Here is a 27,869-nt window from a genome sequence, read left to right as displayed (position 1 = left end):
AATTTAGTAGCGAAAGAGACTTGCCTCTTATGAGCTGCGTAATCATAAGTTATGACCTTCTCTAAGTCTGTTCCTTCACCTGCAAACTGGACACTGTAATAGTTCCTACCTCAGGTAGTTATTGTGAAGATTAACTAGATAATGAACATTATCTTATAGAATAGCTAACCCATTCACACTCAATAATGTTAGTTTTTGTTGTTATTATTATGCAAAGAGGAAAAACTGTGGCAAATCACTTATGCTCTCAGAATTTAACTGCAACACTACATCGAAAATTGAGCTCTTAGGCTCTACCTACCTTGTGTTCCACAAAACCAAAAAATGTTTTCAGTAATTTGTGGCTTAAAGCACATGTTTTTTTCCATTCACTTTGACCAACCATAATTTATAAAATCTACTATCATGCTCCTCTTCCAAATGAAATTTTCACAAGTATAAAAATTACCAAAGTTCTCTATCTAGAAAAATAAATTCTCAATGGCACATAATAATAAAGTTCCACCATGACTAGCATGTAAACATAATGAAACTTACAAGTAAAATGAGAAGCACCACATCAACTGCTAAATGAACTAGCTTCTATGAACTACTATTATTGGATTATTCTTTAAAACCTTTATCTGGTATCTTCATATGGTAGAGATTGCTATTTTATTGTTTGTGAAATCAAGTGCAAGGGGAGAAACCTGTTTCACCTATCAAAACTATTGACAGTGCCAACAAGAAATATAAAATGCACATCAAAATTTTAAAAAAATTAGAACACCCCACTGTTCATAGCAGCACTATTTATAAAAACCAAGTCATGGAAGCAACCTAAGTATCCACTGTCAGATGAATGGATAAAGAAGATGTGGTGTACATACACACAATGGAATATTACTCAGCCATAAAAAAGAATGAAATAATGCCATTTGCAGCAAAACGGATGGACCTAGTGATTATCATACTAAGTGAATTATTCCAGAGAAAGACAAATATCATATGATATCAAATATTATATGTGGAATCTAAAAAGTGATACAAATGAACTTATTTACAGAACAGAAATAGACTCACAGGCAGAGAAAACTTATGGTACCAAAGGGGAAAAAGAGGGTGGGAGGGATAAACTGAGTGTTTGGTATTAACATATACACACTACTATACAGAAAATACAGAGAAGGCAATGGCACCCCACTCCAGTACTCTTGCTTGGAAAATCCCGTGGACGGAAGAGCCTGTTAGGCTGCAATCCATGGGGTCGCTAACAGTCGGACACTGAGCGACTTCACTTTCACTTTTCACTTTCATGCACTGGAGAAGGAAATGGCAGCCCACTCCAGTGTTCTTGCCTGGAGAATCCCAGGGACGGGGGAGCCTGGTGGGCTGCCATCTATGGGGTCACACAGAGTCGGACACGACTGAAGTGACTTAGCATAGCATACAGAAAATAAACAACTAGGATTTAATATATAGTACTGGGAATTATATTCAATATCTTATAGTAACCTGTAATTGAAAATAATCAAAAATTATATATACATTTATATGTGTGTTCACGTCAGTTCACTCAGTCGTGTCCAACTCTTTGCGACCCCATGAACCGCAGCACGCCAGGCCTTCCTGTCCATCACCAACTCCCAGAGTCCACCCAAACCCATGTCCATTGAGTCAGTGATGCCATCCAACCATTTCATCGTCTGTCATCCCCTTCTCCTCCTGCCCTCAATCTTTCCCAGCATCAGGGTCTTTTCAAGTAAGTCAGCTCTTCATATCAGGTGGCCAAAGTATTGAAGTTTCAGCTTCAACACAGTCCTTCCAATGAACACCCAGGACTGATCTCCTTTAGGATAGACTGGTTGGATCTCCTTGCAGTCCAAAGGACTCTCAAGAGTCTTCTCCAACACCACAGTTCAAAAGCATCAATTCTTCGGCACTCAGCTTTCTTTATAGTCCAACTCTCACATCCACACATGATCACTGGAAAAACCATAGCCTTGACTAGATGGACCTTTGTTGACAAAGTAATGTCTCTGCTTTTGAATATGCTATCTTGGTTGGTCATAACTTTCCTTCCAAGGAGTAAGTGTCTTTTAATTTCATGGCTGCAATCACCATCTGCAGTGATTTTGGAGCCCAGAAAAAAAATAAAGTCAGCCGCTGTTTCCACTGTCTCCCCATCCATTTGCCATGAAGTGATGGGACTGGATGCCATGATCTTAGTTTTCTGAATGTTGAGCTTTAAGCCAACTTTTTCACTCTCCTTTTTCACTTTCATCAAGAGGCTCTTTAGTTCTTCTTCACTTTCTGCCATAAGGGTGGTGTAATCTGCATATCTGAGGTTATTGATATTTCTCCCGGCAACCTTGATTCCAGCTTGTGCTTCCTCCAACCCGTGCTTCCTCCAGCCCAGCGTTTCTCATGATGTACTCTGCATATAAGTTAAATAAGCAGGGTAACAGTATACAGCCTTGATGTACTCCTTTTCCTATCTGGAACCAGTCTGATGTTCCATGTCCAGTTCTAACTGTTGCTTCCTGACTTGCATACAGGTTTCTCAAGAGGCAGGTCAGGTGGTCTGGTATTCCCATCTCTTTCAGAATTTTCCACAGTTTATTGTGATCCACACAGTCAAAGGCTTTGGCATAGTCAATAAAGCAGAAATAGATGTTTTTCTGGAACTCTCTTGCTTTTTTGATGATCCAGCGGATGTTGGCAATTTGATCTCTGGTTCCTCTGCCTTTTCTAAATCCAGCTTGAACATCTGGAAGTTCACGGTCCACATATTGCTGATGCATGGCTTGGAGAAATTTGAGCATTACTTTGCTAGCGTGTGATATGAGTGCAATTGTGTGGTAGTTTGAGCATTCTTTGGCACTGCCTTTCTTTGGGACTGGAATGAAAACTGACCTTTTCCAGTCCTGTGGCCACTGCTGAGTTTTCCAAATGTGCTGGCATATTGAGTGCAGCACTTTGACAGCATCATCTTTTAGGATTTGAAACAGCTCAACTGGAATTCCATCACCTCCACTAGCTTTATTCGTAATGATGGTTCCTAAGGCCCACTTGACTTCCCATTCCAGGATGTCTGGTCTAGGTGAGTGATCACACCATCGTGATTATCTGGGTCACGAAGATCTTTTGTGTGTGTGTGTGTGTGTGTGTGTGTGTTTATATATATATACATATACACTCTGATTATATATATATAGAATCTGATTATATATATATATACATACTCTGATTATATATATAATCAGAGTGATTGTATATATAATCACTTTGCTGTACACCTGAAACCAGCATTTTTTAAATCAACTATTGTTCAATTTAAAAATTAAATAAAATAAATACAAAATTAGAGGCCTAGACTCATTACTGAAAAATTAAGCTGCCTAACTCATGCAGAAGATGAGATGGTTAGATAGCATCACCAATTTAAAGGACATGAATCTGAGCAAACTCTGAGAGATAGTGAAGGACATGGGAGCCTGGCATGCTGTAGTCCATGGGGTCACAAAAAGTTGGATATGACTTAGCAACTGAACAACAAACAAACTTATGCAAAAAAATTTTTACAGGTTCTGTAGTACTAGCAAACAGGTGGTCCAAAGATTTGAATAATAACATCTAACTTCATTTTTCCCATTAAGTTTACCAGGAAGTTTGGGTTAGTGTTAAAAGAAGATTCTAGAATATTAAGAGAGAAAAATAGATGCAGGAAAGAGGACATTAACTAAATTACAATTTAGTACCAACTTGATAAGCAACATATTTGCATGGAAAGACTAGGACAAAGTCTTTAACATTAGCCCAAACCTGATCACTAACAGTAGGGCAAAATATGAGACAGAGATTTTAAATGAAAGAATACAGCCCATGAGGGATCTCTGTGGAAATAAAATAATAAATGATTAAGGTCAGATGGCTATTAGCTGCTGAGACAACAAAATTACTATAAAACAACCTAAGAAACCATATCACCTGCCAGTATACGTATAGTCTCCCTTCAGAGGTTGACTTCTCACTAAACAAAGATATAATTCATCCCAAGTGTCTTATCAAGATAAATTTACTAAAGAGAAACTATTGAAGGAAATACCTAATAACCACTCTAACAAACATTCGCATTTATACAATGCTCTTAGAAATGGGGCTCAAAAATGACAAAGTACATCTTGAAGCACAGAATAAACACTCAACCTTGTTTATCAAAAACTAGCGCTACATTTCTCTTAAACCTTCAAAACTGAAAAACCACAAGTTTGTATTTTCTCTAAAAATAGTGTTTGTTATTTGCATCCCCTCTGGTGGAAGTTTGATTTTTTAGGTCCTGTAATTTTGCCTGGCTTCTCTGGTGACTCAGTGGTAAAGAATCTGCCTCCCAATGCAGGAAAACGGGTTCAATCCCTAGGTCAGGAAGATTCCCTTAGAGGAGGAAATGGCAACCCACTCCAATATTACTGCCTGGGAAATCCCATGTAAAGAAGAGCCTAGTAAGCTATACAGTCCATGGGGTCGCAAACTGCGTGTCTGAGCGCATAATACAATGTTTCCTACTGCTGATAAGGAGGGCAGAACAGAGGTGCATGTAAAACACAGGTAAGGGTGAAATTCGGAACTCCTTCACTGATACCAATGAATTCTATGCTTGACTTGTAAAATGTGCTACTTTCCTGGAAATGTGGCATACAAAGAAAAAAAAAAAAAAACCCAATGGGTATGCATGGCTCTTTTATATTTGTGACTTAAGAGATAGTCTTCAAAGAGCCAAATCACTTACTTTTAGTCATTTACCAGGTTGACTGTATTCTCACCAAAAATTCCAACAACTGGTGGTCTATGGGGTCACACAGAGTCGGACACGACTGAAGTGACTTAGCAGCAGCAGCGGTGTTTGTTATACATACACATCAATGTGTACGTGTTTAGGAAAATGTTTGCATAGCTTAAATTAAGGACACTGTGTACCACATACACACAAAAAAACTGATGGTAGAAAATTTTAATCAACTCAATTTGTAAAAACATGTTAAAAAAAAAAAAAAAACACCTCTGTGCTGACATGATTAGCTGCACCATTCAAGTGGTGTGAGGTATCTGAAGCATGCTGCCTCTAAACTCTTATCATGCTATTTGGGATGTGCTATCTTGTGAAGCAGTTCATGTGAAACTGCTAAAACCTACAGTAACAGGACAATATACATATCAGAACTTTAAATGAGGAAAACAGTATGGCTAGACGTTCATTCATATTTATTTTGGAACCAAATCTCAACCCCAAAATTCCTTATCAACTATCCAGAAGTAGCCCAACTTATTACCAAGAAGTTTGTTTTTTTTTTTTTGTTTTTTTTTTTTTACTATAGCAACTTCATTACCAAGATTACCAAAATTTTCCACACACTTCCAGCAGTCTGTATGTGTTACCTGGGCAACAATCTAAAAGGGCTTTTACTTTATAGAATAGGTAGGTCAAAGAGAAGTAAAGCTTCTTCAAATTGACTGTGCATCATTTTAATTAGAAGCAGTGAGTATGAAATCTTCAACAGGCAGAAAATCTTGAGAATCAGTTTCATTAACAGATACAACATACTGTCATTTGTCTTCATTTCCAGCCATCTAATTCCCTTATGGAACAAAGCAAGCTCCATCCAGGACTTCAAAACATCCCCCGTCATACAGATTGTCAAAGACATAAATGCTGAAATCAAAGGAACTACTTGAGTAAAGAATCTAGCAAGTCTTCACAACTGGCTGTGGTATGAATACCCTGCTTTGCTGTCCTAAATTCTGAAAACTAGTCAGCTCAGCTGTGGATCTCTATCAACTGCCTTTCTGCCTAAGCCAAACCTGCCTCCAAATTAAGACCCAGTCATATAGAAAGCACATTTTAGAAGGTGCTTTAAAAAGTCTTTCAAAACTGCTTCCTGCTACAGCCAATCTGATGCTGTCTATTTGGCAAAACAAAAAATAATGGTATCTCCTTACAAAGAAAATGTTTTCCCTTTCTTTCCAACAGTTTTAGGATTGGTATACTCAACTTTGCTTCTCTTACACTAATAATTTTTCCCTCAGCTTTTACTCTAAGGATACTTAAGTGCTCTCTGGGTCACAGTCAAGTCAGGAGCAAAGCATACAGAGAGCTTACTGAACGTTAAGAAGTGAGTACCAAATGACTGCAGAGACAAAAGTGAAAGATAAGCTGAAAAACAGAAAGGAAAACTGCCATTCAAAGCTCTTCACCATTTGGTACTGACTCTTTCTTGCCTAGCTCTTTCGCTCTATACCTTTGATCACCCTGGCCCAGAAAGACCTTTCTGTATTTACTATGCGTCCTATTTCCACATGTCCAAATCCTACCCATTCTTCAAAGCATGGTTTAAATGTCACCTCTTCCCATATCCTTACAACTAAAGGTAATCCCTCCCTCCTCTCTCTAACTTGTACCTCCTTATCTTTATCTCTTTACTACATATTACTTTCTGCCTTACATTATCTTCGTTTACATATTTAATCTCCCACACAAGCATAAAGCCTCAGGGTCAAGGTTCATGCCTTATTCATCTCTGTTCAAACTGCTTAACACGTCTTACACATATTAAACTCTCTGAGTTCCATGGGTTAGGAAAAGAGATAAATCCACTAGATAGAACTTCAGATTAGGAGTCCACAGACCCCACTTTGCTAATGACTAGCTATATGACCTTGAACTTCAATTTTTTAGTGTATTCATCCACAAAGTCAAGAAGGTGGACTAAGCCAGTTTTTAACCATAGACGGTTATCCATTATCAGGCTGTAAAATCAATTTTGGCATCAAAACCCAGCATTATCTTTTTAATAAAATGAAATAAAATAGAAAATATCAAAATATGTTGTAGGCAGTGAAGTGGTACACTGTGAATGTTTAACTGGCTACCCAAAGGAGAGAGAAAAGCTCTGAATTGTAACATCTGTTGATGTCCCTGGTGTAAATACTCCCACCAAAGCCAATTTCAAGCTACACATGCACTTGGGTGGAAAGAGAGGCATAACTACTCTTACAAGTCAACTGATAAGCCAGCTCCAGCAAAGGCCTAAAATGACAAGTATTACTTCACCAAAATTTTCTTTCAACTTCGCGTGTTTGTGTGTGTGTGTGTGTGTGTGTGTGTGCGTGCATGCACGCACGTGCATGCTGAATCGGTATAAAATGTATTTCTTACTGTGAGTCACAGTCAAAACCGTTCATAAATGTTCAGCTAAACAATCTCCTAGTCCTCTTCCATGTGTACACAACGCAATAAATTGCACTCTTAGTTACATATGTAATCTCGACATCAAAATTTATATGTCTCTTCAAAAATGAGAGATGCCTACTGGCATCACCAGAAGGCAAATTACAGGAAGGGAAAATTTGGCTTAGGAAGTATTAACAAAAGACCAAGGTTCTCAGCCTTTGTTCAGCTACAACCCAGGGCTACAACATCCTCCTACTAGTTGCAGTGGCTCATTCAGCAAAGGGTTAGGGGAGACAGGAGGAAAGGAGAAGGAAATCTTAGGAGGAAAAAAGGTCCATGTAACTGTGAATATGTGCCCTTCACCCACCCAACTAAGAACCTTGTTGTTTTTGTTCAGTCGCTCAGTTCTGTCCAACTCTGCAATCCATTGACTGTAGCCTGCCAGGCCCCTCAGTCCATGGGGTTTCCCAGGCAAGAATATTGGAATGGGTAGCCATTTCCTTCTCCAGGGGATCTTCTCTACCCAGGAATTTAACCCGCATTTCCTGCACTGCAGGCGGATTCTTTACTACTGAGCCACCAGGGAAGCCCTTGCTTAGAACCTGGGTACAAAGAAAACCAGAGCTATAAAAAGGTGAATTTCCATCCCTGATGTTTCCCTGTTAAATTCTCCAGCACAAGCCTGCATCCCTCAATAGACTTCCATTACTGAGAATCCCCTACTACTAAAATTAAGTTTTTGCCAGGGACTAGAGACATGTAGTACTTGTTGAATTTAGAATAGGCAAGGGGAAAAATAGCACAGCAAACAGTTGTTAGACTGTATATTCTAGGAAAATCAGGCTTTTATTGAAAAACATACTTTCTTATTTTCTTACTTAAGCTTACTAAACTGGGTGAGAAGTAAAGTTTACTGAATATATTTTGGGCTGTACTATGTCTATTACAACAACACAGTCTGTAACCAGATTTTTCCTGAGTGTTTATAAAGAATTGTGTTTTCTATTTTTAAGGTTATTTAGAAAACAAAGAGGCTCAGAATTTCAAGCAGGCTAATAATGTTAGCTCAAATCTAACTCCAAATCAACTGAATATATGCACAGAAGTTTCCCAGGAAAATCCCAAAAATTACACCAAAAAACACAGAAGATGAAAAATAGAAGTCAGCACGAACACAAACTGGCAATACTCAATTGTAGTATCCTATCTGTTGCATGAGTACAATATGGAAAGTAAATGAAGTAGGAAAAAGAGAATGTTGAGATACAAGTCCTGCTTAATTCCATTAACTATTCCTTATTAGGGTCCACTGCTAGGTACTTCTATCCAATTTCAAATACTGACCATCAAGTGAAAATTATTCAGTTCAGTCGCTCAGTCATGTCTGATTCTTTGAAAAGCCAAGAGTCAAGTCAAGCAATGTCTTTCTTCATGGTCACAATATTAAACTTTGCCTTTAAAACTGAGTGTTTTACCATACTCTGGCTCTAGTCAATATTTTCTTTGCCTCCACTATCTGTGGTGCCAAATGCTCATAAGACCATCTCTATAAGAGGCTGTACCAGAGACTGGAATAGCCTGGGGCTGCTGGTCATGCTCAGGTCCACTGGCTGACCTATGAATAGAAAGTAAGCGCTATACCTAGGTTTCCCTGGTGGCTCAGCAGTGAAGATCCACCTGCAATGCAGGAAACATGGGTTCGATCCCTGGGTCAGGGAGATTCCCTGAAAGAGGAAATGGCAACCCACTCCAGTATTCTTGCCTGGGAAATCCCATGGACAGAGAAGTCTACAGGGCTATAGTCCACAGGGTGGCAAAAAGTGAGACACAACAGAGTAACTGAAAACACACAAACACACATACAAGAGCTATGCACATGTAGCAACTCATTAAAACTTGTGAGACACAGCAAAAAGAAAACTCTGTGCCTGGGAATCCCATAGCCTACAGTATATCCATCCTCCAAACATCCTCTATTCAGCCATTAAGACCCCACACCACTTCAAGACAACAGCAGGCTAGAATTCAGACCAATTTCTACACCCTCAAAACAAGAAAGTTTTGCTACTTAGCTACTACTCTCTTCAAAGCTAATCTCTCAAAGCTCCCATTCACAGTATTTTAACTTGGCACAAGAGAATTCCTTCTTTTGATTCCTCCAAAAGAATGGGTAAAAACACTTTGAGCTTCAATGCTGTATCATCTGAGTTCAAATAAATATACACTAACTGAATGAGCTCAACTTTGGGTTAAGGCAAAGAAAATTTTAAGTTTTTAGAAATCACAAATTTAAAACTGGTGAGCTGATAAAACATAAAAACTGTTTCACATACCCAATAAAATTCTGTTACTCAAGTTTTAAAACACCATAATAACCACTAAGGTGAAAAGAAAATTATCTGAATTATGAAACAATTAGCAAGGGCACAAAAATTCACAGAACATTGCAACTATAATATATAAAAATCACCATCAAATAACTCAGGTCAAAAAAAAAAAAGTCACACATTTTTACACCTTTCATGCCTTTTATGTCGGTTGGTATATTCACTATGTCCCAATAGTACTGGGACTTACTACTTTGTTTCCAGCTTCCTAGAATATAATGTAGGCTATGTAATACATTCACATATAAAGACTGACCAACTACATCACTTCTCCCCAGATGACCTGTCAATACAAAATATCAGGGCACACTTTGACCTGATTGAAGACTCCAGTCTCAGTCTCAACTAACTCCCCAACCAAACAAGCATTTAATACAATTTGAAGATAATGTATACATTAAATTCACCTGGTCTTTCTCCTTTGCAGTTTCATTGTCAGTTTCACATGGGACTCTGTTGAGATAATGAATCACAGGCCAGTTTTCCAATACTGGCAACTTGTGGACCAGTATTTTCCATGGGCAAAAATCCACTTCCAATTTTACCACAAGCAAACTTCATGTATCTTCTGCCATCATTCTACAAATGCGCAGATATTCTACTGAAGTGCAGCGGAAGCCACACACAAACACTATTATGAGAAAAGTCAGGTTTCCGTGATACGGTGTTTCCAGAATGATAAAAAGCAACTATCTCCCCAGTACATGCAAGAAAATTTAAATGTATTTTTTTAAATCCCTAAACCTTCCAGCACCAGAACTGCAGACCTTGAAATCAAGTTTCCAGTCAGCGTTGAAATCTATCAGGCAAGTGAAAGCTGTCCTTACCATCAGCAAAATAAGGTTGGTATTTCTCGTCACTTACATGAAACTCTCATTTCTACAAGTGACCACGTAAATTTCGGTACGTTTTCTAAACTGACCCTATCTAAGAAGTACAGGGACAATACACAAGCACCTGGACACACTGCCCTGGGATCAGAAACAATCCTATCGGTCCAGTTCCCTAGCACCCGAACACCTCCCCGCTGGCCAGTGGCCCCTTTCCACATGCTGACGCACTGCCCAGCCCTGCACCGCTGGCGACCAGTGCAAAGTACTAGTCCAGTCTCAGAAACTTTGACTCAGTTATCAGGACACTGAATACCCACGACCTGGACGAGGGATGTTTGGCATGGCCAGGCGGTCAACTTTGAAGCGGGGCATTCTTTACAGGTAGAGATCTGCCCAGCACGCAGCCCATCCCAGCCAGCAAAACCACAAGCATCAACAGCAGGAGCGGAGCAAAGTGCCTGGCGGAGACAGGGGGAGCGCGAGGGCGAGACGCGGTCACGAACAGATGCCTGAACGTGGGTAAGAAAATACCCTCCCCACACGCCCACCCCCACCCCCGGACGTGGGGCTGCCGGGACGGCGACCCCGGCAGCAGCCGGCGGCAGTGTCAGGAGGGCACATCTGGAGGCGAGCGCCCAAGTCACCACCCCCGCCCCCAGGTGAGGGGCGCCGACCCCGCCCGCCCGCCGACCCGCCCCGGCCGCGAGGAGCGGCCGCCCGGGAGAACTCCCGATGTCCGCGGAGCCACCGACAGTCCCGAGCCTTCCTCCCGCGGTCCTCTCGCATCCCGTCCCGGCCCGGCCCCCACAGCTACCCTCCCCAGGCGCAGCCCCGGCGCCAACACCCCCAGCCCAGCCCGCGGCCCCGGGCCGCTGGTGCGCCCGCCGGCCCCTACGAGGCCGCCCTCGTCTCACCTCCTCTCGTCTCCGCGGGAAGGGCCGGAACAACTCTGCCAGGCGCCCGCGTCGCACCCGCCGCCCAGCGTTCTGCGGCCCGGCCCGTCCCGTTCACTCTGCCGCCGCCGAAGCCCTGGGAGGGCGGAGGGAACAGGGCGGAGGGAGCGGAGAGAGGAGGGGAGGAGGACCGCCCGGCAGGAAGAGGCGAGGGAGGGGGCGGGTCGGGGAGGAGGAGGTGGTGGCGGTGGTGATGACGTGTCGGGAGCGCGCACGTCCGGGCCCCTCGGCGCGGCGTGCGCGCTCCTGACGGCGGAGGCGCCTTCTCTGCCCTGAGCGGCGGGCGCGCACGCGCGTACACGTCCGCGCCTGGCCGTGTTTGGGTTAACTTCTGTGAGTGAAGACCTGGCCCACCTAGACTGTGAAGAGTAGGGACCCGGGAAGGGGCTAGAGACGCTCGCGGTGCTTCAGAACTTCGCAGAGCTTACCCATGCCGGGAGCCCAGCCGCGCGGGTTCGCTAGGGCGACCTCAATCTCCGAGCGAGTTTGGGTTGAAGCCTTGCCCAGCGATTACTGATCTCTTAGATAATTCTTACTTTGGGGCTATTGTGTTCTTGCTCATAAATCTGGTTTACGTATATTGTCATTCTTAATGCCCAGTACTCCTCAGGGAAGTCACCTTAAAGAATTCTAACTTCTCTCGTCAGTTACTCTTTTCTGTGCCTCTTTCAAGGTGTCTTGTGGGCTTATAACGGTTCCTTCTGTGGGACTCAGGAAAGATTAAGAAAATAACCAGTGGGGATTAAACGGGAAGCACTATTATGTATTTATGAAGAAAACTTACCCTCATTTGCACCTTTTTATCCTGTGGGGTAATAAATTTGGGGGTACAAACTAGCAGAGATAAAAATAAGCCAACTCTTTCATCGACTAATACTGTACTGATCCTTAAACTGTGGATATCCTTCTTCCTAGATCTTACAGGCAAAAAAAAAAAAAAAAAGACCAGGAATTTTTCTGAATTTCCTTAGCACTTTGTTTCTAAAGGTTTGTGGCACCGAATATATTCAGCTTTATCTGGGTAAATTTGTGTGATACTTTAGCCCACTAAAGAATCTTTTGAGGCTGTGCTTCATTTTTATCTTCCAACGTGCCTAGCAGAGCATCTGACTTCAGAGAAAGTACTCCATAAATGTTATTGTATAAATAAGTGAAGACATCGCAGGAGGAGTTAGATGTGTCCCATAATTTCCACTCTAAAGTGACTTCTTTAGTTTAAAATTCTCTCTCCTGCTTAAATTCTTCTGCACTCATTTCCCCACCTGGATCCAAAAGCTACCTTGAGAAATCCCTAATTTAAGTTTCTATAGATGCTAGGGGGCTTCCCTGATAGCTCGGTAAAGAATCCACCAGCAATTCAGGAGACCCTGGTTCGATTCCTGGGTCAGGAAGATCCTGGAGAACGGAAAGGCTACCCACTCCAGTATTCTGGCCTGGAGAATTCCATATGTGGTATAGTGGACTACACGCTGTATAGTCCATGGGGTCGCAAAGAGTCTAACAGGACTGAGGGACAGGACTGAGGGACTTTCACTTTCATAGATGCTGGGACAGACCAACATTATTACATTTGTTTAATATTTCCCCTAGGTGCTGGGCGTCTTCCTAGGAAATCCTTTAACCTATGTATTCCAAGAGACTACCTAACTCTGAGCCTGACCCAGTAAATGCTGAACTTTTGGTATTTAATAAGGTTAAGGTCAGAATAACTCAGATCATCTGTATCTATTAATAAAGAAGCCAACAAGTATGTACTGAGCGTCTACTAAATAAAATACTAGTAAACTTACACTGGGCACAAGGATGTCAACAGATGACAATGACATGGTTTCTGCTTTCTGATATCTGCTAACTGGAAAAAAGCTTTCTGACAAAAAGGGCAACACCATGACAATTATCAGCACTCACTAAGAAACGGACCCCCCAAAAAAGGAACTAAAAGTTTTAAATCATAAGTTCAAAATAAGTTTCAGTTCAGTTCAGCTCAGTCGCTCAGTCGTGTCCGACTCTTTGCGACCCCATGAATCGCAGCACACCAGGCCTCCCTGTCCATCACCAACTCCCGGAGTTCACTCAAACTCATGTCCATCGACTCGGTGATGCCATCCAGCCATCTCATCCTCTGTCATCCCTTTCTCCTCCTGCCCCCAATCCCTCCCAGCATCAGGGTCTTTTCCAATGAGTCAACTCTTCGCATGAGGTGGCCAAAGTACTGGAATTTCAGCTTTAGCATCATTCCTTCCAAAGAAATCCCAGGACTGATCTCCTTCAGAATGGACTGGTTGGACCTCCTTGCATTCCAAGGGACCCTCAAGAGTCCTCTCCAACACCACAGTTCAAAAGCATCAATTCTTCAGCACTCAGCTTTCTTCACAATCCAACTCTCACTTCCGTACACGACCACTGGTAGAACCACAGCCTTGACTAGACGGACCTTTGTTGGCAAAGTAATGTCTCTGCTTTTGAATATGCTATCTAGGTTGGTCATAACTTTCCTTCCAAGGAGTAAGCATCTTTTAATTTCATGGCTGCAGTCACCATCTGCAGTGATTTTGGAGCCCCCCAAAATAAAGTCAGCCACTGTTTCCACTGTTTCCCCATCTATTTCCCATGAAGTGATGGGACCAGATGCCATGATTTTAGTTTTCTGAATGTTGAGCTTTAAGCCAACTTTTTCACTCTCCTCTTTCACTTTCATCAAGAGGCCTTTTAGTTCCTAGTGTTCCCATATTCAGTACCATAAGCCTTTGGCAGCATAAGAATGTCTACCATTGGCTGTTGCTAGTTAATTATCCTATTAAAGTGGAGCATAACAGCTAAGTCATTGATGTGCCAGCTTGCTACAAGGAAAAGCACTCTGTCCCATAGCCACATGTTACACCTCTTAATCACGAGGAGTCATTCTGTAAAACTGAGCTGTTCCTCACAATAGAATTTGGATAAGAGATGTCACAAGAGAACCTAGATAAGAGGTGAGTCACAAGAGAACACAGATAAGAGACAGTGAAGGTGATTTGATACAAACGCATCCTCGCTACCAGAAAAACAGTTCTAGTATATGCCAGAGAACTAGTAACAAAGCGTTCTTCACAAAATGAGTACTGCTCACTTGTCTCCCCACTGTGGCTTTCTTAGCGTTAAACATACACCAGCAGCCCTGGTTCATAAGAGGACTGAGGCTCTCACTTTGAGGGAAGGTGTTATAAAATGTTCTAACATGATTCATAACATTAAGCCAGTGGCCTAGATCCATATCTAACCCACAGATGTATTTTGTTTAGCGTGCATGGTGCTTAAAAAGTTAGCCAAAGTTCAAAGCCAGAAGATTCCACATTCTTTTCAGCCCTCTTTTTAAAAAGTAGAAAATTTGGAAATAGTGGGATTACAGTTTCACATGGGGACAAAAAGCTACAAAACACGTACTGTCTCTTTTCCAAAGTCTCTGCATTCTTTATTGTACCTCACATTGCCCTGTTTCTTCCATGTGGGTCTGCAGTTCCCAATTTTAAATATCAGAATATCGAAAACTGGGAAGAAGTTCAATGTTGAATAAAAATGGAAGAGTTTAAACTATAGTATTTAAGCAGGTGGAATTTTAAAAAGAAAAGGTCTTATAATCTTCTTATAGCTTTATTTATTTATTCATTATCTTTTGGTTGCACTGGGTCTTCATTGCTGCACCCAGTCTTTCTCTAGTTGCAGTGAGTGCGAGCTACTCTTCATTTCGGTGAATGGGCTTCTCATTGCAGTGTCTTCTCTTGCTATGTAGCACAGGCTCTAGGCATATGGGCTTCAGTAGTTGCAGCACATGGGCTTTAATTGCTCCAAAGCATGTGGGGTATTTCCAGACTAGAAATCGAACCCATGTCCCCTGAATTGGCAGGTGGATTCTTATCCACTGTACCACCAGGGAAGTCGAGATGGAATATTATCTTGTTTTATGATGAGTATTATTGGTTGATTCCCACCCACATGTGCATTTCCAGCCCTCTGCAATTATAAGGCAGCTAATGATTTGAATGGGAATAGGCCCAGTTCCAAGTGTAGACCCTGACTGAGGCACACAATCAGTCTAATCAGGTCTTCACCTGATTCTGTCAGTAATAGATGCTAACACAGATTTAAATTGGTCCAGTATAAGGAAGGCCTGGGCTTGTGTTGGGAGAAGAAAAGTGCCCTCTCACCTTTCTTTCTCTCTGTCTCTCTTTGCTGAGTGTGATGGATGAATGTGAATCCCATAGTTACTATAGCCAGTTTGCTGCCATAAGTGAAGCCAGCCTGAAGCTGACACATGACACACAAGCTTGAACCCAGAATGAAACCGACAACCTTCCTCTGCATTTAGTAACTTAGCTAAGCCAATAAATTTCCTTATCTATTTAAGAAAGTTTGAATTTGGCTTTTTGTTACTTGCAGCCAAAGCTAAATTTTCCATGCATGTTACAGAAAAAAAAGCTATAGTTGCATTATTTGACACTTCTAAGAATACACTTCCAATGGGATGAATAGGTAACAACCTACTTGATAAAATTCTACAGGGTCATGAAAGGAACTTCACCACCACCATCCCACAAATCTTTCCCTGACTAGGTAATCTTATCCCTTAGAATCCATCACTACATTAAAAAAAAAAAAAAAACTGTGACTTCAATCCTCTGCCCTGTTTAAATCAGCTTTCACTGAGAAGAGCATCAGTAATTTTGTGTAAATGAGTTTATCATATGAGTTTGGAGTGGTTTTTTACTATTGGAAAGATAGAAAAAGAGACAATGGGAACCTGAGGAAGGGAAGACTCAACAGAGAAAGACGTGATAGAAGAAACTATATATTGTTGGGACTTATTCCCTGGTGACCCAGTGGTGGTGACCCTGGTGACTCCACACTGCCAGTGCAGAGGGCCTGCATTTGACTCCTGGTCGAGGAGCTAGATCCTACATCTAGCTGCGACCAGAAGATTCTGCAAGCCACAAGAAAAGCTTGCACATGCCACAGGTAAGATAGAATATCCCACATGCCACAACTAAGACCTGACGCCAAATGAAAAAAATGTTTTTAAAAAAAGAGACCATAGATGTATTGTAGAAGACAAATTTTTATATTTCACAGTTCTATGTGGAGCTGAAATTCAGATTGTGTGTGCCTGCATGCTAAGCGGCTTCAGTAGTGTCCGATTTTTGGTTACCCAATGGACAGTAGCCCGCCAGTCCCCTCTGTCCATGGGATTTTCCAAGGGTTGCCATGCCTTCCTCCAGGGGATCTTCCTGATCCAGGGATCGAACTCACATCTCTTACATCTCCTGCATCGGCAGGTGGGTTCTTTACCACTAGCACCACCTGGGAAGCCCAAAATTCAGAATAATTCATGAGCACCATCATGTAGGTTTCGTCAGACTAATTCACACAAGTCATACTAAGCCTACATGATGGTGCTCGTGTAAGCCTCACAATTTTGCCCCTCTGAGCTGAGTTGCTTCAGTCATGTCCAACTCTGTGAGACCCTGTGGACCGTAAACTGCAAGGCCCCTCTCCATGGGTTTCTCCAGGCAAGACTACTGGAGTGGGTTGCCACACCCTCTCTCCAGGGTATCTTCCTGACTCAGGGATGAAATCTGTGTCTCTTACGTCTCCTGCATTGGCAGGCGGGTTCTTTACCATTAGTGCCATGTGGGAAGCCCAAGCCTATGTGATAAACCAAACCTATTAAATCACCCTTATAAGACTAAGAGCAAAATCAAACAATACGTATATAGGAATCAGAAAATTTCCTCAGCAGTAGAAAAGATAAGCAGAATCATAGATATTTCTCTGAAGAAGAATGCTGATGTACTACTTTTGTGATTCAATAAGAAATAAAAAGGACACTTACCAAAACTTTTCCCATACCTTGTGGCAGGTGTCTGAAATTCATCTTCCCCTCAGAGTCCTTTTCTTTGGTCTGAGGCAGCCTTCCTCTTTCATGTATAACAAAATCACCTTGGGAGTTTATTTTTTAAATGCAGACTTCTATACTTAGCCCCAAAGAGATTCAGTAACTCTGGGACGAAGCTCAGGATTTGTTTTATTTTGACATTTTATTACAAAAATGTTTAAACACATAAAAAGTAGAATAGTATTTTGTCGTCATGTCCAAGCATTCAGCTTGAACAATTATCACCATATGGCCAATCTTCTCTTCCCTATCCCTCATATGGATTTTACCTATTAAAAAATACAATAAATATATGTATATACTTCATTATACAGTTCTAAAAGGTAAGAAATTTTCTTTTTTTTTTTTTTGCAATCAACAAAATCCAGAATATGGGAGAATTTACGGGACAAACCACCAAGTTCCTCAACAAATGTATTGCATAAATAAAATTAGGAAGGAGAATATGTTTAAATTGCTTGAATTTTGATTTTCTTTGCTTGTTTTTAAAAGCTTCATGCATGCATGCTAAGTCACTTCAGTCATGTCTGACTCTGCGATGCTATGGACTGTAGCCCACCAGAGGGCTACAGTAGTTCCTCTGTAGTTCCTCTGTAGTTCCTCTGTCCATGGAATTCTCCAGGCAAAAATACTGGAGTGGGTTGCCAAACCCTCCTCCAGGGGATCTTCCCGACCCAGGGACTGAACCCGTGACTCATATGTCTCCTCCACTGACAGGTGGGTTCTTTGCTACTAGCACCACCTGGGAAGCTGCTTTAAGAGCTTCATGTGGTTTAATTGCCAAAGTGAACTCTACATATGTACAATGTACAATTTGACAAGTTCCAACATATGTATACACCTGTGAAACCATCACAACAGTAAAGATAGCAAATATATTTATCACCCAAAAAAGTTTCCTTGTGCCTCTTTGTAAGTTCTCCTCCGTCCTCAGGCACCTCAGGCATTGCTGTCATTCTAGACTAGTCTGCATTTTCTAGAGTTTTCTATAAATAGGAACCACACAATATGTATTCTATTTGATGTTGCTTCTTTCCCTCAACAGAATTATTTGAGATTAATCCTCCCTATCCACGTATCAGTTCAGTCACTCAGTTGTGTAGATATCAGTAGCTGCTTTTTAGCCTTCCAGTCTCATGGCATGCTTCCAGCTCCAGTACCCATGTGAGCCTGTGGCTTCAGCTTGCTCTAATACTTCGTTTTTCTTTTCTCAAAAAATGTTATGGTAGTTGATTTACAATGTCTTGTTAGTTTCAGGTGTACAGCAAAGTGAATCTCTTACACATAGACATATATCCACTCTTTTTTAGATTCTTTTCTCATACAGGCCATTACAGAGCATTGAGTAGAGTTTAATAATCCATTTTTCTGTTTCCTTTTTTCTAGAATCTGACAATTTCCCCATTCTTGCTTTCAAAACATACTGAAATTGACAACATATTTTTCAATTTTTTACATTATTATCTAGCATTTGTGTATTTTTAGAAAGCTGCATGTGTGTTAAGTCACTTCAGCTGTGTCCGACTCTGTGCAACCCTATGGACTGTAGCCTGCCAGGCTCCTCTGTCCGTGGGATTCTCCATGCAAGAGTAATGGCGTGGGTTGCCATGCCCTCCTCCAGGGAATCTTCCCCACCCAGAGATCGAATCCCCTCTCTATGTCTCCTGCATTGGCAGGCAGGTTCTTTACCACTAGTACCACCAGAGAAGCCCTTTTGGAAAGGTAAGGAGTTGCAAAAGAGTCAAGATGGGACTTAGTGACTAAAACAACAAAAAAGAGTGTCTTCCTTTATCAGCTGACTTTTGACCTCACCATTTTAATATGAATTTGATTGATTTTTTAACAAAGTTTTTGAAAACTATTGAAAAAAACTCCCTTTTAGCTTCCCAGGTGGCACTAGTGGTAAAGAACCTGCCTGCCAATGCAGGAGACCTAAGAGGCATGGGTTTGATCCCTGGGTGGGGAAGATTCCCTGGAGGAGGGCATGGCAACCCACTCCAGTATTCTTGCCTACAGAATCCCATGAACAGAGGAGCCAGGTGGTCTACAGTCCATAGGGTTGCAAAGAGTTCGACACGACTGAAGCAACGTAACACATATTGGAAAGGAATTCTTATTTTTTTAACAATGTCAAGAAACTATACAGAGCTTCCCTGGTAGTCTAGTGGTTAGGAATCTGTCTTGCAGTGCAGGGGACACGGGTTTGATCCCTGGTCTAGGAAGATGGCACATGCTGCAGAGCAACTAAGCCTAAGCACCACAACTACTGAAGCCAGCACACCTAGAGCCCAGGCCCGCAACAAGAGAAGCCCGGCTGGCTGCAACTAGAGAAAGCCCACACGCAACAACGAAGATCCGGCACAGCCTAAATAAAGAAATCTTTTTTTTAAAAAAGAAGCTATACAAAGAGTGATGTGTTGATGTGGTGTCAGCCATTTTAGCAGAGTTTTTGCTCCTCAATGAATTCCCAGCACCAGGCAGGCAAACAGCTTTGGCAGTGACCCCACATTCCTTTGAAGTACTTGCCACAGGCCTAGAATTTAGATTTTGGACATATAAGATATATTTCTTAAATACATATGTTTTGCAGGAAATCAACTTCAAAAATTACAAATACTTTCATGGTAAAGGGAGGAAAATTACCACTTTCCTCTTCTGGTGGAGAGAAATCTGCCCTCTCCACCACCTCCCACCCCTCCCCCAAGACATTCACTTACTCCCTTTTCCCTCTGCCGTGTTAAAAAATAAGCTGAAAATTTGAAGCAAAAAAGATTTATGTCAAAGTTCTATAAAAGTCTATCTAACATTAAAGTAATTGAGACTTATCAAATGACACTTTTGCTTTAGAATATACTAAAAGATTCAGAGAAGGCAATGGCACCCCACTCCAGTACTCTTGCCTGGAAAATCCCATGGATGGAGGAGCCTGGTGGGCTACAGTCCATGGGGTCGCTAAAAGTCGGACACGACTGAGCGGCTTCACTTTCATTTTTCACTTTCATCCATTGGAGAAGGAAATGGCAGTCCACTCCAGTGTTCTTGCCTGGAGAATCCCATGGACGGAGAAGCCTGGTAGGCTGCAGTCCATGGGGTCGCACAGAGTCGGACACTGAAGTGACTTAGCAGCAGCAGCAGCAGCATACTAAAAGATTCCTAACACTTTCTCTAAAATTTCCCCAATTTCAGGAAGATTCTCACTTCCCTTTAATTTCCTGATTTGATGACAATAAGAACTTTTTGTGGAAGATCATTTATCTATGATATTTATACCTGTATATATTATGACTAATAATTTTAAATTTCACACCAAAATCCAGGTTTGAGGATTATTTTTCTTAAAAAGTATATCCTATGATCATATTCACAATATCTTATAAGATAACTGGTGATGACTGGATGTTCATTATGTCATTTTCTATGTCTTTCAGTATACTTAAAATTGCATAATAATTTTTAGTTAAATTCCATTATCACTTTGTGCCTTACTTTGGATACATACCTTTTAAGTTCTTTTATAGAATTAATATCGCTCTTCTGTACCCCCACAATGTCTGGTACACATTTACTTACAGCAGCTATAACACTTTCTTATCTTTGAATTTTTTCATGACTATTTATTCCACTAGATTCTACTCATGTATGGATGTGACAGTTGGACTATAAAGAAAGCTGAGCGCCAAAGAATTGATACTTTGGAACTATGGTGTTGGAAAAGACTCTTGAGAGTCCCTTGGGCAGCAAGGAGATCCAACCAGTCAACCCTAAAGAAAATCATCCCTGAATATTCATTAGAAGGACTGATGCTGAAGCTGAAATTCCAATACTTTGGCCACCTGATTCGAAGAACTGACTCATTGGAAAAGACCCTGGAAAATTGAAGGCAGGAGAAGGGGATGACAGAGGATGAGATGGTTGGATGGCATCACCGATTCAGTGGACATGAGTTTGAATAAACTCCAGGACTTGGTGATGGACAGGGAGACCTGGCGTGCTGTGATTCATGGGGTCACAAAGAGTCAGACATGACTGAGCGACTGAACTGACTGAACTGAGATTCTATCTCTTGGAAGACAAAAATCATGTCTTTTTTCACCTAGTACCTAAACATTTAGTAAATGTTTATTGTATGAAAAATTAAATAATACATTCACACATTTGTCTTAGAAATGCTTTTCTTCAGTTCATTTATACAGAATAAAACCTTGTATATTTAATCCATTATTATTTTTTTTAACTTTGGTTTTACTCACTGCAGCTGAACCTAAATCAAAATATTGCTATAATGCTTAAGTCATTTTCAGGTAATCCTCCTTCATTGATTCACATGATTTTAGAATAGAGAGTTAAAATAGTTTCATAATACTCTAATTCCTTTAAAATGGGAATTCTTTATTTAGATGCATCATACTTATGATAGCTGATACAGGAAGGCTGGATAAAAATTTCAGTAATTATTTTATCTCAATAACCATAGCTAAAATGTATGATTTAAGTACATTTGGGTTTGATATTCTTTTTACTGAAAGGACACTGAATTTTCTCCCTGTCTTAGGAAGGTTGAATTTTTTCATTCAAATTTTACATTTATTTCTTCTGTAAGGTTTGAGTATTCTATACTCATTTATCTCAGGATTCCGCTGCAGTGACTGGTGAATAAAACTAACACAGGAGTTGTATGTTTTTTTAATTTATGAATCTGGATATGCAATGCTTATTTCCTCCGAAGACCTGAACTTGCAAGTTCTGAAAGGTTTCCACTAACTGTACATGGAAAATCTGTATACTAGTTACCCTGAGATAGTATGACTTGTGAAATATAGTCAAAACATAACTATTCTCTTTGATTTTTTTCCCTCTGCCACTAAGAAGAAAATTCCAGCGTGTCTCATGACCTTTCTGCTCACTTATATTATGATCACTTTAAAATCACAAAAGTCAGCCTCAATTTGACACTTAGAAGGGAAAGCATTAGAGAAAAGAAATGTGGTCAGCTGCTTCATCTTTCCTGCTTACCTTCTTCCTATTAAGTAGTTGCTGTTCTTGACTCTCTGGGTTGGAGTACAAGGAGCAAATAGGAAACAGGGAACAGAAAGGTCTTACTGTAGTGAGATGATTTTGTATTTTCTAGGACTAGCAGCTGTTTAAAACTGATCCTCTGTCTTCAGGGATTTGCATGGTTGGTCAAACAAGCTACAACTCTGTCAACAACTCCTGACACTGGGCATATACTCTATTCTTGCTGCCACTTATCCCTCATCCTCAGATTTCTTGGACATCTACATCATTTGGTTCTTTCTGTTAAAGCCCAATTGACATTTTAGTCAGCTTTCTTGAATAGGGAGTCAAAAAGATCTCTGGACTGATTCTTTCTCCCCTGTGTAGCCCACATCTGCTCTGTGGAAAGCTTTTTGGGTCCTTCATCCTTCAAACTCTAAGAGAGTTCACTGATCCCACTGTTTGAAGCGTGTTAGTCATTCAGTTGTGTCCGACTCTTTGCACCCTCATGGACTGTAGCCCGCTAGGCTCCTCTGTCCATGGGATTTCCCAGGTAAGAATACTGGAGTGGGTTGCCATTTCCTTCTCCAGGGGGATCTTCCTGACCCAGGGATCGAACCTTGGTGTCCTGCATAGCAGGCAGATTCTTTACCGCCAGAGCTACCAGAGAAGCCAGATCCCAGTACTATTGAGTATATCCTCTCCAATAACAAAGAGCCTGCCAGGCCATCTCTTTCTGGCCATCTAGATTTTACGAGGGAGGAGTCAGACCTAAGTCCTTTATACTCCATCCTTCGTACCACTCTTCTCTGAATAATCCAGTAAGAGTCCACACTCACTAGGCTGAAGGTGAAAGGGCAAGCATCCTTTCCTCCTTCACCTTTGTGAGAGAGCCTAGGGTACACAGCATGGCTTTTTCTAAAGAAGGCCTCTTCACAAATTCAATCTTACTATCCATCATTTTGACCCTTGTGGTTTTTAAGAACTGTCTAATCAGTGGAAATTTGTTTGAAATTTCTGCTTGGTGGTCTGGTACTTTCACCCTGAAGAATCACACCTGTTGCACTGGAGTGCTTTACTCACAATTTCCTATATAACTTCCTGTTACATTTGTTATAGCTTCAGGATTCAAAAGCCATGTTTTTCACAGAATTATTTAACCAAGAGAAAACTAGCATATTTTCCAAATAATTATGCTTTAAAAAATTAAAATCCTTTATTAGAACAACAGGAATACCAGAGTAGTCATTCAGATCAGATCAGTCGCTCAGTCATGTCCGACTCTTTGCGACCCCATGAATCGCAGCACGCCAGGCCTCCCTGTCCATCACCAACTCCCGGAGTTCACTGAGACTCACGTCCATCGAGTCAGTGATGCCATCCAGCCATCTCATCCTCTGTCGTCCCCTTCTCCTCTTGCCCCCAATCCCTCCCAACATCAGAGTCTTTTCCAATGAGTCAACTCTTCGCATGAGGTGGCCAAAGTACTGGAGTTTCAGCTTTAGCATCATTCCTTCCAAAGAAATCCCAGGGCTGATCTCCTTCAGAATGGACTAGTCATTCAGTTCAAAGTAAATTTTGGTATTTTTCTCTCTGATCAGTAACTTTTATCAATAGTTTCTTTGAATTACTACATCCTCTTCCCTACTCCGTCATGAATATTTTCAGAACTAAGAAACCTTCCTCTAACAAACCCTGCATTCTTCACCTCAGAGTAAAAAAAATCTTTCAGAATATACGTTTGGCTGTCCTCTTGAAAATCAAACACCTCTTTAAGAATCAAAATCTTTAAGAATCAAAATTCCTTTTAGATATATGTGTTGCTGCTTCTACATATTTTAACTTTCTCTTATCCAAAGACTTTCCTTTTCTTCTAAATGGGTAAACAGAAAGAAGAAAACATGTAGGCATGTAGTAGACTTGTTTCTCTGGCATGATTTCCTTATTACTTTTTTCTCTAACCTGAATAAAATATAACAACTTTTACTTACCCCTGAAACTCTACCTTTTGAGGATAAAAAAATTACTTCAAATTCCTCCCCTTCTTTCTTAGTCAAAGTTTTTCATATATTGACTCATCGTTTCTTATAATATTTAATGGGTTATAGTCTATTTCCATCAATATTTAATTTTATGCTCAAAATGTGCCAGGTTTGCCCATGTAGACCCTTCAGGCTAGATTCTTCAACAGACCCCCTCATTCCGGGAACACTTTGCTTTCTGGTTCACCTAGATGTTCTAAACTTATCTTGTACTATTGCTGCCCCAGGACTGGAACCAGCTACTTCTCCAAGAATCCTGGTTACTTTTGTGGGAAATGGTATTTAGAAGCCAAAATCTGGGGAATAGATGTGCTCAATTGTATTGAAATGTTTTTTCTCCCAGGCCCTTTCAGTGGACAGAGATATAGATATAGAGATACAAAAACACACCTTTAGTTCTATATTTGTTTTATATCTCTTTATATCTATCCATCTATTTATCTATGACAAATATAATTTATCTGGATATAACCACAAATTCACACAAATATTTCCAACAATAATGCGACACCACAATATTGTAGTTTTCTTTTTTTTCCATCTGATAGTGGGAAACCTGGTCCCAACTTTTTAATATATTAACTTATGTAATCAACTCCCCTATAAGTAACAGGTCTTCCAGGGTCACCCCACTCCCTTTTCTGCATAGATTTCCTCCTCACCCATTCAGGTTCTGACACTCATACCTGTCTGCTCCTACAATATAAAGCTTCTCCTCATATTGCTGAACCTTTGCCTCCTCATGCATGTCCTCCTCACTTGGATCAGGCTAGGACTATCCATTCTAGGCAGTCCTCTTATAAGCCACTCTCCTTTTCCAGATGGTCCTGAAACCCTTCTCTGAGCTTCTGTGATTCTTCTCATCTCATACTTAATGCCAGCCTTACTCTGTCTTACCTAATGGCTTTGGGAAGAAGAGGAAGTAAAAGAAAGAGGCTTAGTCATATATATAGTTTGCAAAGCCACAAGACTGGTGAGATCTCTTAGAGAATGAGAATAGAGGAGAAATAAGCCTTGGGGGAACTCCAACTTTGACATTTATTGTCAAAATAATGAGGAGGAACAAATAAAGCAGACTGCAAAGAAGGAGCCAGAGATGGGGGAAAACCAGGAGAGTAAACTTTCTTGGAAGCCAATGTAGAATGTGTTCCAAAATCCAAAAAGATATATTCCATGCAGTTCAGATCGGTTGCTCAGTTGTGTCCGACTCTTTGCGACCCCATGGACTGCAGCACGCCAGGCTTCCCTGTCCATCACCAACTCCTGAAGCTTGCTCAAACTCATGTCCATTGAGTCAGTGATGCCATCCAACCATCTCATCCTCTGTCATCCCCTTCTCCTCCTGCCTTCAATCTTTCCCAGAATCAGGATCTTTTCCAATGAGTCAGTTCTTCACATCAGGTGGCCAAAGTATTGGAGTTTCAGCTTCAGTATCAGTCTTTCCAATGAATATTCAGGACTGATTTCCATTATGATTTCCTTTATTCAATGTACTCCATTGAATACTACTAAAAGGTGAAGCATGATGAAGAATGTATCATTGGGTTTAGTTATATGGAGAGCAAAGGTATACTTGATGAGAGTATTACCAGTGAAATGGTGAGGGAAAAAATGTAACTGGAGTAAATTCAAGGTAGAATGAGAGTTAATGATATGGGACAGCACATATAAAAATTCTTTTGAGTTTTTCTGTAAACAGGAGTAGAGAAATGGGACAGTGGCTAAAGAAGATTGTGAGATTGAGAGGGCTTCTTTTATTAATTGAGATACTAAATATATTTGTATGTTGGTTGTCATGGTCTGGGTGTGAGTTGGAAAAGAATTTCCAGACATGAGACAGAATGAGAGGGAAATAAAGTTTATTAGAGTGGGAGACACTGTTAGAACAACGGGTCAACTCAAGGGAGAACCGATGTTGAACAGATGTCCTTAGTCCACTTTTATACCCAGGGTACAAGGAGTGGGCTCAGGGTCTTGCAGTTCATTTGCTGATTGGATGAGGCATGTATACTGCGTGGGGGAAGAGTAGGGCAAATACCTTCTCCCTGTGGGGTAGAAGGAGAGACAGATTATACTGTTCCATTAACAGTTACAACATGGGGGAGGGAAGGACAATAAGGGTCTGGTTTTTCTGTTCCTGCATTCCAAGACCCTCCTTGGTTTTTATCTGCTCTTTCGTCCTTGGGTCACCCCATTAGTGTTAATAATCCCATGAAGTAGTGGGGGGAGGGTAATACAGGAAACAGATGGGATCATTTTAAGAGCAAAATTCTTGAATGAGCAAAAGGAGCTAGAACCCAAAGCACAGGAGGAAAGTTTGGATTCGGACAGAAACAGGAACAGTTCAGTCTTCATAATAGGAGGGAAGGTGAAATGCAAGTAGTGGGGTGGAATTAATGGTGAGAGACTGTAAAACTTCTCTTCTGACTGATGCTTTTTACTCAGAAATAAAAAGCAAGGTCATCTGCTGAGAGGGAGAAGGGAGGAAGGTGCTTGAGGGGAATGGCATCATCTGGAAGAGTGGGAGAGACAAATGACTAGAGAAATGTAAAGAATGGCTGGATAATGCTGAGAACCCACTTGAAACTTGAGGCCATAATTCTAAAGTGAGTCCAGTCAGCATGATGATTTTTTTTCTCTAACTGATCAGGTGCAGGCACTAAGTAGGTAGGGAGGCTTGGAGCTCTGCAAGCAAATACCAAAGGAGAGAAAAGAGTGTTGAGGGTGTGACTCTCACAGTATAAACCATCTCATGAAAGAGTTTAAACAATATTAGCTATATAATGTTTAAAAATGCATTTTACTAAAAATTTAAATCATTATAAAATAGTTTTCCAAATGTATATGTGTCATGATAGATAAAAATATTATCTTCTTAACTATAATTGACAGCCACTTTTGGAGATAATATTATTTGTGTGTGCAAAAGATACAAATGCTAAATAAATTCAGAAGTCAGTATTACTGCAATCATCAATATTTTCACTATACAACCATGAGCTCTGTAATAAATAGCTATTGTTTCTTATTTCAGAACTGAATGCAGTTTAGGAAATTCAGGGCTAAAACTTTTCTCTTTGCATCTAGAAAGCTATTAACTGTTTTGACTCATCTCACCTCTGTTCCGTCCTGAGGCACCAACAGTTTACATGGCTATTACTTTAGTAATTTTATTATCTCACTCTAAACAATATAAGCCAATAAGAAAATCCATTAGTATTGACTTTGTGAGAATAGTTATGTGTGTATCACAGATGGCTCCACTTTTGACATGCAGATGTGCCTTAGGCCTCAGTCCCTTTTAGAACCGGGTGGGTCAAGGTCTTTGCACAGTCATCCGTTGTATATTCTCTTACAACTATTTGAACAACTGCCCTGTGTTGGCTCAGTGGGGGGACACAGAAATTAATCTACTATGCTTTCTGCCCTCAAGAGGTTTCCTCAACAGTCTTCCAGATGAGACATACACACACATAATTCCATAAAGCAGTCTGTGATGAGTGTTATATTGTTTATATAAATT

At 40.8% G+C, this 27,869-nt stretch overlaps 1 protein-coding gene and 1 long non-coding RNA gene across 3 annotated transcripts in view; both read right to left on the bottom strand.

Moving 5' to 3' along the window:
• Positions 1-11,423, bottom strand: part of RABGAP1L (RAB GTPase activating protein 1 like) — a 741,235-nt gene extending 729,812 nt beyond the window's left edge. For both annotated transcript variants that reach the window (XM_061381704.1, XM_061381705.1), the window contains exon 1: positions 11,342-11,423. The gene's annotated coding sequence lies outside the window, so the exon portion shown is untranslated. The remainder of the gene's footprint in view (positions 1-11,341) is intronic.
• A 14,570-nt stretch (positions 11,424-25,993) lies between these two features.
• Positions 25,994-27,869, bottom strand: part of LOC133228014 (uncharacterized) — a 75,420-nt gene continuing 73,544 nt past the window's right edge. Inside the window, exon 5 of the long non-coding RNA XR_009730023.1 lies at positions 25,994-26,391. This is a non-coding gene — a long non-coding RNA (uncharacterized LOC133228014). The remainder of the gene's footprint in view (positions 26,392-27,869) is intronic.

Source organism: Bos javanicus, chromosome 16, assembly GCF_032452875.1.
Source record: "Bos javanicus breed banteng chromosome 16, ARS-OSU_banteng_1.0, whole genome shotgun sequence".
In the NCBI taxonomy this organism is placed as follows: Eukaryota; Metazoa; Chordata; class Mammalia; order Artiodactyla; family Bovidae; genus Bos; species Bos javanicus.
The sequence above is the reverse complement of the archived record's forward strand: the minus strand, read 5'-3'. Positions and strand labels throughout refer to the sequence as shown.